This window comes from Corvus kubaryi, unplaced genomic scaffold (genome assembly GCF_017639235.1).
Source record: "Corvus kubaryi isolate FWS band 111438036 unplaced genomic scaffold, C.kubaryi_AGA036_p1.0 135, whole genome shotgun sequence".
Lineage (NCBI taxonomy): Eukaryota > Metazoa > Chordata > Aves > Passeriformes > Corvidae > Corvus > Corvus kubaryi.
The window spans coordinates 1,677,086-1,687,227 of record NW_024580669.1 but is presented as its reverse complement, the minus strand read 5'-3'; positions in this window follow the sequence as shown (position 1 = coordinate 1,687,227).

The window sequence follows — 10,142 nt, the reverse complement described above, 5'->3', positions numbered from 1 at the left end:
AAGAAAAGAAAAGAAAAGAAAAGAAAAGAAAAGAAAAGAAAAGAAAATTTCTTGGTAACTGCTGGGCTCAGGGACCTGTTTGTCTTGGTTTCATGAGAATGTAATTGAAAGCCAGGCTGTTTTCCACTTCATTCTGTTTGGGTTCATCCCCTCAGCCATAACTTCCCACAGCCCTTTTTAATGAAGAGCACAAAAGTCTGCTTTTCAAAGAACATCTTTTCCTGTGGTTTCGGTACTGCTCCTAAAGACAGAAGGCTCAGAGTAGCACATACAAACACATCAGGTTTTGCCACATGGGAACAGCCTCCTCCTGATCTCTTCTGTAGTTTAATAATTTCTCAAGCCTCTTTTCACTCTCAGATGTGTTGTAGAAGAGCAGTGTAGAGGATCAGCACTCCTTCACTGCTCTAGAGCCCAGAGGATGCCCTGTGGAGGTCTTTAACCAATGAGATGTCTCACTAGAATGTGCAGTTGAGGGCTGCTGCCAAAGTACAACCTGCAGATATTTATTTGTGGGGATTTTACCTCTTAATGATACCCTCCAGCACTCATGTCTGAGCTGGTGGATGCTCTAATGCTTTCTGTGCCATCCCTTCCCTCATCCAGGGGATTGGTACCCCTCCTACTTGGTGTTTTCAAGCAGTTTGACTTCTCTAAAGAGTTGCAAGGCTGTTCCCATTTTCAGATGTCGGTTTTTCGGTCCTGATCTTGCCCCTGACAGAGTAATAGCTTCCCTCCAGCCAGAAAAACAGGAAAGTCCACCTTGTTCCAAGTGTCTGGGATGAACTTTGTGTTGAAAATAAAGCTACGCTAAGAGCACAGCTACAGCCCTTCTGTGTCTGTCCCCAGAGTGAAATACAGCTTTTCTGAGTCCACCAATCTTACTGTGCCTTGCAAATAAACTTAAGAGTGAGCCCTCCTTCATGTCTTAAATCTGATGGCAGGTGCTGGTCTGGTTGCTGCTGAAACACTGACCTGGCCTCTCCACCACAGCCAGTTTAAAGCTGAGATGAGGAATCCTTCCTATGTTTGCAAGGCTTAGATTTTACCGGGATGAGAGAAGTATAATTTTAGCCAGTTTTCCTGCTCAGAGCCTGGGGAAGGTGTTGGTGATGGTATTACTGGTCAGAGCACTTGCACTCACAGTGGAGAACTTGAGAATTGGGGAGAAGTGGAGATAAAATCCCACCAACTCCTATTTTCGGGTGGTTCCTCTGCCCTGCTGCTTTCTCTAGTCCAGGTGTGGAGGTGTTGGGACATTTGGTCTGCAGCAAGCAGGGAAGGGCTCTGGTGGGTGTGGGAAGGGTTGGAACACCCTGGTGAGACCTTTCTCAAAGGATTCAGATGTCAGGAAGGTGAACAGCAGCTGGGAGGTCAGGGAGGCTGCAGGGAAGGGAAAGAGCCTGCAGTGCAAAAAATTGGGAGTAAGTTGGTGCTGAATGATGGGGCTTGTGCAACCTCTGCTCCCTCCCTGACCTGAGGTGACTGCAGCTTGGTGAGGCATCGTTTTGGGGTCAAAAAGAACTTTTAACACCTTTTTTTTGGTCTCATCTTGAAACTTAGAGAATTTTTTTCTTGTTTTTGCCTCTAAGGTATTGTTTCCTGTGTGTTCTCATGTACCTCAGCCTGCCTTATCTACCTGCTGATTCAGAGGCCTTTTCCAGACCCACATAATTTTCCTTCCTCTTTATATCCTAAATTTCACCTTAGCAGTGGCGGGGTCTACCTGGCAGATTTGATGTGGATGGATTAGGGACTGACGGACTTTATTCCATGACTGATGAACACCTCTCTACCCTTCACTATCAGGGTAAATATGACCCAGAGACAGCCCTGGAGAAAGGATTGGTGCATTTGGTTAATTTTTGCTTTCTCCCTTGCTTGTTCCTTATTCTGACAAGAAAAAAGAAGGGAACAGCAGAGGGGCTGCTCGATTCCTCAACTGACAGTACCTCTGGAAGGTCAAAGGAACATCAAATTGTGATGAGACTGGCACATTTTTAATTCTCTCTCCTTACAGCCTCTGTTAAACTACATTACAATAATTGCTTTAGTTCTGCTATGGTATTTTCAGGTCTCTTAATGCAGTTGTCAGCTCAGTGTGCCAGGGACTAACACCAGCAAAAAAACACTCAGAATTTTAAAAAGTGGGAAAGGAGAAGAAACACACAAATGAAATCCTGGTAGACTGGCAGAGAGGGGCCAGGACTGGGCCAAATTTGGGATGAGAGCAGGAGATGGTGAAATCCAGGTTTGCCAGGAGTGCTGCTCAGATCCTGCTGCTGAGGGACCTCTGTGAGCTGGAGACAAGGCTTGGATTCTCACATCTCACCACAGGGTTTGTGCAAACCCATCTCTGGTCATAGAAACTGTGGAGTTCTGCACTCTGTGAGGTCTGGCAATGATGGGAAGAGGCATTGTGTATTTTGGATTTGCTTGAGAAGTTTTGAAGCACCCCTCCATCTGGGGTACTCATTCTAACACCCCCCTCCTTGGGGCACCAGTGTGGGACTAACTCAGCTCTGTGGATTCACTGCAGGATTGACGTTTACTCACAACACATGGACCCTGGAAAGGGAGGATCCATTATCCACACCGAGGTGTTTGCTCAGCTCAGGAGCCCTCCCAGGAGTTGTGCTCTCTGTAATTTCAGCTTTCATAGAATTATAGAATAATGGGAGTTGAAAGAGACCCAGGAAGGATCATTGAGTCCAACTCCTGGCTCTGCAAAACCCCCAAAAATCCCACCATGAGCCTGAGAGTGTTGTCCAAACACTTCTTGAGCTCTGTCAGGCTTGGGGCTGTGACCATTCCCTGGGGAGCCTGTTCCAGTGCCAGCCACCCTCTGGGTAAAAAATCTTTTCCTGATATCCAACCTAAATGCTCCCTGGCACAGCTCCATGCCACAGTGCTTTTTGCATCCACTCCTGGCTTATTTGTTGCCATTCTCAGAGAAGTGAACCAGCTCTGGCTGAGCTCTCCAGTCTTGCACAGCCTTGGCCATCCCACAGCCAGCTTTGCATCCCAGATCCTCGTGTTCCTTCACATCTACAGCACCATCTGCACCCCAAGCCCACAGATCAGCAGCTCCTCATGCAGAACCTCCCTCCCACCACAAGAGAGACCTCCCCACCCTCAAAAATGTGGCCCTAAACCACTGCCTGTTCAGAAACCCATAAACGCGCCCTTTAAAGAACAGACACCCCTTCCCTCCCCACATGTGCACTCCAAAACAATCCCACCACGAAAACGTCCCCTGTCTCAACCCCACACCCTGTCACACTTTCTCCATTCCCACAGCCATCCCACATTCATTAATGCCTCCATAGGAATTTTCAACTGTGTGAAGAATTGTTCGTAATTAGTTAATAAGAAAGAAAAATAAAGTCTCCTAGGCTGTCAGCAATCCTCCAGAAAACCAGCAACAGATCTCAGCACCATTTGGTCTAATTAGTCTTGATATTTCACACAACATATTTCTCAATATTTGGTGGAGAAGAGGATAAAAAAAAATCCCTCTGAGGAGAACAACAGGAGTATTTTTGTAGAGACATTCAGTGGCAAAGCCAAAGGGAACTCTTAATCAACAAATGTGCATTTATATTCCTTTACTGAATCTTTCACAACAGTTGCTTCATCTTCTGCTTCTGTGGGCATGTGCAGGCCTGGGGTGGGGCCAATCTGCAGCTGACATGGATTGAAATAGTTCTTTTGTCAGCATATCCTTAATTTTCTCTCTTGTGGTGAGGTTGAAAGCCATTGGTACTGCAGGAGGGTGGGGTGTGTCGGTGGAAGGATGCTGAGATTTGCAGCACAAGATCCAACTGCATCATTCCCACCTCAACACCTTCCTGGACATCCACAGACTGCAGCAAGAGTTGGGCTCTGCTGTCCCACCCCTGGAAGTGTCCAAGGCCAAGTTGGACAGAGCTTGAGTAAAACCTGGTTTAGTGGGAGGTGTCCCTGCCTGTGGGTTTGGAACAAGATGATCTTTAATGCCCCTTCCACCTCACGCCTTTCTATAATTCCATGATTTTGTGTCTCTGAACAAATTACACAGAGCAAGTGAAATCTGCTTCCACTGAGAGGTGCCTTTCAATCCACACGTGGTGTCTCCAGGGTCCCTCACATTCTTGCAGGAGTCGTGGGTAGACAACCAGATTTTGTGGGTGACCCCCTCAAGCTGACCATGGTGGTGGTGTCCCATGGCTCGGAGCAAATTGCAGGCTGTGCATGAGGTGTGCAGGAGAGGAGTGTCCATGTCCCCTCAGCAGTCAGGAGGAAGAAGATCGTGTTGCCACCGTGTGAGGCATCCAAGAGAGAGACAGGACGGTAGGTGCCAATCTCAGCAGTGATTAGGGAAGGAGTCTGGACAATTACCCAGGGATACAACAGAGAATCTGTCTCTGAGCATGTCACTCTCAGTGATCTCTATCAGGAGTGACAATCGGTGTGGGCAGTGAAATTCCGTGTGGTTCATCTCTCCCAGAGACAGCACCTGCTTCTCATCGCTTGAACGACAGCTTTAACTGCACTGATGATCTCAGCTCAATCCCAGCTGCCTGGAGGGAGCCAGGACACTCAGCTCAGGTGCAGATTTGTAGATTAAAAATACTCCAGAGAGAAGGGGAGTTTATCTGTAAACAAAGATGTTCAATGGCATTTGTAGTTAAGGATGGATTTACAAATAGGCCCACACGTGAGTTCATGAAGATCTCATCATCAGTGTCAATGATCACCCCAGGCCTCACAAAATCCTCTGCTTTAGGGTGAGAGAAAGCACTTTTTAGTGGCTTTGGGATTTTGTTGGATGTGGCAGGAGAATGGACACCCAAATCCCATGCAGACACATTCCTCACAGACCCCAAAGCTCAGGTGTTTTTGAGGTCTGGATGACAAGGTGGTGTTAGGTCATAGGTTCAATTTGATGATCTCAAAAGCCTTTTCCAGCTTGGTTGATTTTAGGATTCTGTGATAGGAGATATTAACTTTTCAGTGGAAATATTCATCTGAGATGGTCCCAAGACTCTCTGTGCAAGACAGAGCACAGTGGAAGGTTAGAGCCCGGTGAGCTGCAGATCCCAGGTTGTTGGTCACAGGAATGTGATGCCTGGCATGGGAAATTAATTCCCAGAAATAAGAGGACATCCCATGTGCCCTGCTGATAAACATCCTTAGACAGATGACATTTCTGATGAACTCTCAGCTAACAAACAGTAAAAAGCCCCCTCCCAACCAAAAAAACCCAATGCTCTGCAGCAAGTCCAACAGCTCCTATTCTAAGGGCTTGCAAAGCAGTTACGTTATACTCCCAAAATGTTTTAATTGATTTTTCAGCCTTTTTTTTGTTGTTGTTGTTGTTGTTCAGAAAGAAAAAAAACCAAACTGTGCTGTCAATTGATCCGTTGGCAGCTCCAGAAAAACTCCAGCACTGTTTATGCATAATTTTGCCAGCCCTGGGAGAAAATCAGTGCTGGGATGAGCTGCAACTTTTACCTCTGCAGTGTTGGAACTGAAAGAAGCAATAGTCACTAAGGATGGACTTCTTTGACATAAATACTGAAAAATAAAGCTTTTTCACCCTAGAGGGATGGGAGGGCACAAAGGACTTTGAAAACAGAAGTAACACGAATTTCTTTCTCCGGACAACAACTGAGTCCCAGAGATGAGAGGACAGGTGGTCATTTCCCAGCATTGAAAAGCAATGTTGAGGTGTTGTCCCATCTCCTGGGACATCTCCCATGTCCAGAATTTAACATGAGGGATTCTGGAAGCAGTCTGGCCGCCAGCCTGGGAATATTCATTTTCCAAAGTGTTTTCAAGCTTATTTTGGAGCTTGTTTCAATAGGAGTAAAGGTGATCACTTACAGGTATTTTTGAGGCGTTAAGTTTTAAAAATCTCAGCGTTAAGCTCTTAAGACTCATTACAACCTTAAGAATCCAGTCTCCAGGTAGACTAACAACCATTAGCTCAAGAAGCAGGGTCACAGAGCACATGGTGGGGACAAATTTAAAGATTTCCCCATTCAGCCATAAATACAAGAGAGCAAGAGCTGATTTTATTCATTTATTTTACATGGTACTGAGGAAGGAGGAGAGGGTTTTGTGGAAGCAGGCAGAGACATTAAGGGGAAAATATTTAGCATCTGGATTGGAACCTGTTTGCAAGTTTAACAGCTGTTTTTACCAAATGGGAGCAAACCCTTCCCAGAACAAATGAGCCTTGGTGTGTACAGTGCTAAATCTTGAAGAAAAAAAGGAAAAGGAGGTAGGTGAGATTTAAACTGGCCTGCTCTCTCCATCAGTGATCCTGCAGGGAATTTTGCAGTTGTTGAGAGGTTAATGTGGGTCCTGACTACCCACCTGACTCGGCCTCTCTGCTCCTCTGTGCTGGATATGGAAATCTTTTCCATTTGCTGTCTTCCAGGAGGGTACAGCTCAGCCAGGGAGCGGTAATGGAGCCCAGCAGGGAACAGCTGTGTTCATCTGTTGCTTTGTGGATGACAAATGTTGCCTAAAATACACAGAAGAAACCAAATCCTTGCTCACTGCAAACCTTTTGTGAACCCCAATGTCTGGTAACCGTGAGGAAACTTTTCACCCTCCAGAGGGGAAGAGCCTGAGGCTGTGAGAGGAGAGGTGGAACAACAGAAAATACACAATTCTTATCCCTGGCTGGAGATATCACCCAGAAACCCATCCCCATGGGTTTACTCACTCCCTCCTCTGCCACAAAAGCTGAAGGATGTCCCTAAACGTCATCTGGTGTTGATGTCCAATACCAGAGCTGTAAATGACACCAAGGAGGGACAAGGATCTGGGATTCTCTAGGGGTAGGTTTTGGCCTTGCTGCATTTGGTCCTGAATGGTTCAGGGCCGTGAAAGGATTGATGGGCTGAAGGCAGGTAGTGGTGCCTCATTTTGCACATATTTTTGGAGCAGACCTCTCCTCATAAAACTCAAACTGCTTCCCAGGGCTCCATGCAGCTTCAGGGCAGCTTCCCTCATCATCAGCTCTGTCTGTGCAGCTCTGGAGCCTTACCAGCACATGCTCCCTCATGAAATGGGGCTGGGCAGTCACAATTCCTGGGCTGCATCACCTTGGACTTCATCCTTTGCAGCCTGAAGGGCAGCGGGTGCTTGGGAAGATCCTCAGAGGCTTCGATCTGTCCATGTGGGATCTTCCATGCACTGCTCTGGGTGTGAAGGGAGTCTGACCAGACAAAGGAAAGCTCTTCACTTGGTTTCACACCTACTTCTAGGATTCAGATTCCTTCCTTCCTTCTTTCTTAATTTCCTTCTTAATTCTCTTGCTTACTTGTTTGTTTCATTTAAATTCTTCATATCCCTTTCTTCCTTGCTCCTTTCTTTCTTAATTCTTCTTGCTTGCTCTTGTTTTCCTTATTTTCTTAACCCCTGGGGCCAGGTAGGGAACAGGATGTCTAAAATGACACCTATTTGCAGACAACCCAAGGGCCTGGCTTCTCCCAGGCTCAGCAGCAGCCAAGTAAATTCTTCCTCATGCTGGAAACATTCCCACCATTTGATTTGCACAATATTCCTTCAAATTTCACAGTTCCTGGCAGGAAGGAGGTCTGAAGTCACCTCCAAAAGTCACGACAGGTTTATTCACTGAAGGAGTGCCACCACCATGGGTTTATTCAAGATTTTCTGGCAGCACGCAAAAAAAAATGTCAGAGAGAAAGAAGTTATTTTAAATAGCTGAGGTTCTTAGTGAGATGAAAATTGATATTATTAATATGGGATGAAGTCACATTTGTCCAGGATCCCAGTTCTCATGTCTGTGGCATTGCCTGCCCCTTGTCATGGCATTTTTAGACTTAACCAAAATTTACACAAAAAACAAATAAACAAACAAACAAAACCCCACAACAACAAAAAAAATCAATCTGTGACTTAGTAGAAAAGTGGAGAGAAAGGAGGAAAAGGTCTAACATTTGGAGATTTGTTTTGGACAAATTATGCAGGTTTGAGTTTCCCTTGGAAATGTGCAATTTATTATCTCTGTCCCAGCTGTTGTCTGTCTGGAAACCCAAGAAGGAATTTGGATGTCTTGCACCTGGGGAGCAGGTGGATTTTGGGAAGAACATTGATTTGACTGAGGTGCTCCTGAGATCCAGCCCAGTCTCCCAGGAGCAGCTGATCACACTCTCAAAGACTGAATTTTCACCAGAGATGGAAGCAGGAGAGGGACTGAAGAATGAGGAATTGCACGAGAGATAAGAGGAGGAGGGTAAAAAAAAATCCCCAAAGATGTTTCCGAAAGAAACATCTGTTAGGAGGGAGTGTGGGAAATAAAATAATAATGAAAACAACAACAGCAGCAGCATAAACAACTCGACTCTCCTACCTGCCTCTGAATCCCTCCTTTTCTCCCTCTTTCAGGAATAACTTGGCTGATGATCTGCTGCTTCCTGCCACATGCCAAGCTCTGTGTCAGGAAGGGAAAGATTCCTGGTAGCTCAGAAGTTTGCAGAGCACATCCAAGGTGTCAGACGCAAGAGGAAAGTTAAAAGAGAGAAACAATTTGTTCAGCAGAGCATCAAAAACAAATATTCCTTTGCCACTGCCATTGATTCCACACCTTCCCCAGAAGTTCCTCACCGTTATTCAAATCACTTTATCCTGTTAATCCACAAAAGGCAGGTGAGATTAGGCTGGGTTAGCACAGAATTGCAAATATATTATTGGGATGCTTTCTGTGAAGACAAATAGGCCTTAAAGCGCCCTAATGCCTGATGCCAGAATGCTGTGCTTAATTAAGCAGCTTCAGGGGCCATTTACAAACGTGATTTCTGCATCGATTATCTATAACTCTCTCTGCAGCCCCTATTAACAGCCTCCTATGGAGAGGATTGTTTCCCGTAAGTGGCTCATCCAGGAAGATGGGGTGGCTGCCTTTGCCAGGCCTCTTATTCCAAACAATCAACCTGAAAATATTGACTAATCAGCAACAAATGTTGATAGGGGCAGAAGAGGAGGGATAAATCTCCTCGGGGGCTTGTGGGGGGAGGACAGCAGTGATGAATCTGCAGATTAAAAGGCTGTTGCGTTACCATTAAGAAAGGATAGAATGTGTAAATGTGTTTTAAGCCAGATCCCGAAGCTTGTCCTATGTGTTTGTGTAGAAGGCTGGATTAAAACCTTGCCCAAGGTAAGAGGGAGAGATTTGGATGCCCTGTTGGAATGGTCACTCATTAAAGTGTCCAGAGGAAACTGTCAGAGGCAGGACAGGCTGGTTGTAAAACACTTCCCAGGAGGGTCTCAGAATAATACGCAACATTTTCTAGTGTAGCTTCCCATTGATTTCTATGGAGCTGTTCTGCTGTAAATCACCTGTTTTCTGCCCTTAAATAACCAAGTTTTACAGCCTCCCTGCGAAGAGGGATAGCCAGGAACAGAGCTGGTTCTTTGTCTTCCCATCAAGAGCTGCTGGCTGCCTTATACGCAATTTGGAAAACGAGATTTGGACAAAACTGTGAAAAAGCACAAGAGAATCCCCCCAAACTGAGAATCCAGCAGGAAGGGCACACAAACATCTGTCCAAAGGACTCTTCCAGGGATGAGGCATCCCCAAGTCCTCTTGGCAGGAGAGAGGGATAGCCAGCATCTCTAGCAATGAAAATAATGTGACCCAGCGCAGAGAAAAACCTCCAGATTTCCAAAGGCAGGGAGTTTTTTTGGGAAAAAAGGGGCGTATTCTGCTCAGGAAGGAACAACCTTGTGCCCACTCGGGTCAGTGCAGCAAAGGCATCATCCCTCAGCTGATGGATGGAGCCAACCCTATATCTTGGATTTTTCCTGAGAGGACCAGGGAGCTGCCTGGGGATGAAATCTGCCCCCTCACAATTCCCTGTGTGTCCTGGGCAGGAGGGGGAAAAAGCAGCACACACAGAAGAATAAAAAAGGGGGTAAAAATAGGAAAAAAAAAAAAAAAGGAAAAATATGTCAATAATTTAAGAGACAAAGCTCCTGCCATGGAACCAAATCACTTCCAGGCGCCCGCAGCAGCTTTTGGACACCTTGATTAATCATAACTGGCTCCATATTATTTCCCTATAAGCAAACTACAATGTTACTCCTACAAACAGCTTAATCTTGACAGCTGCAAAATGCCAGGA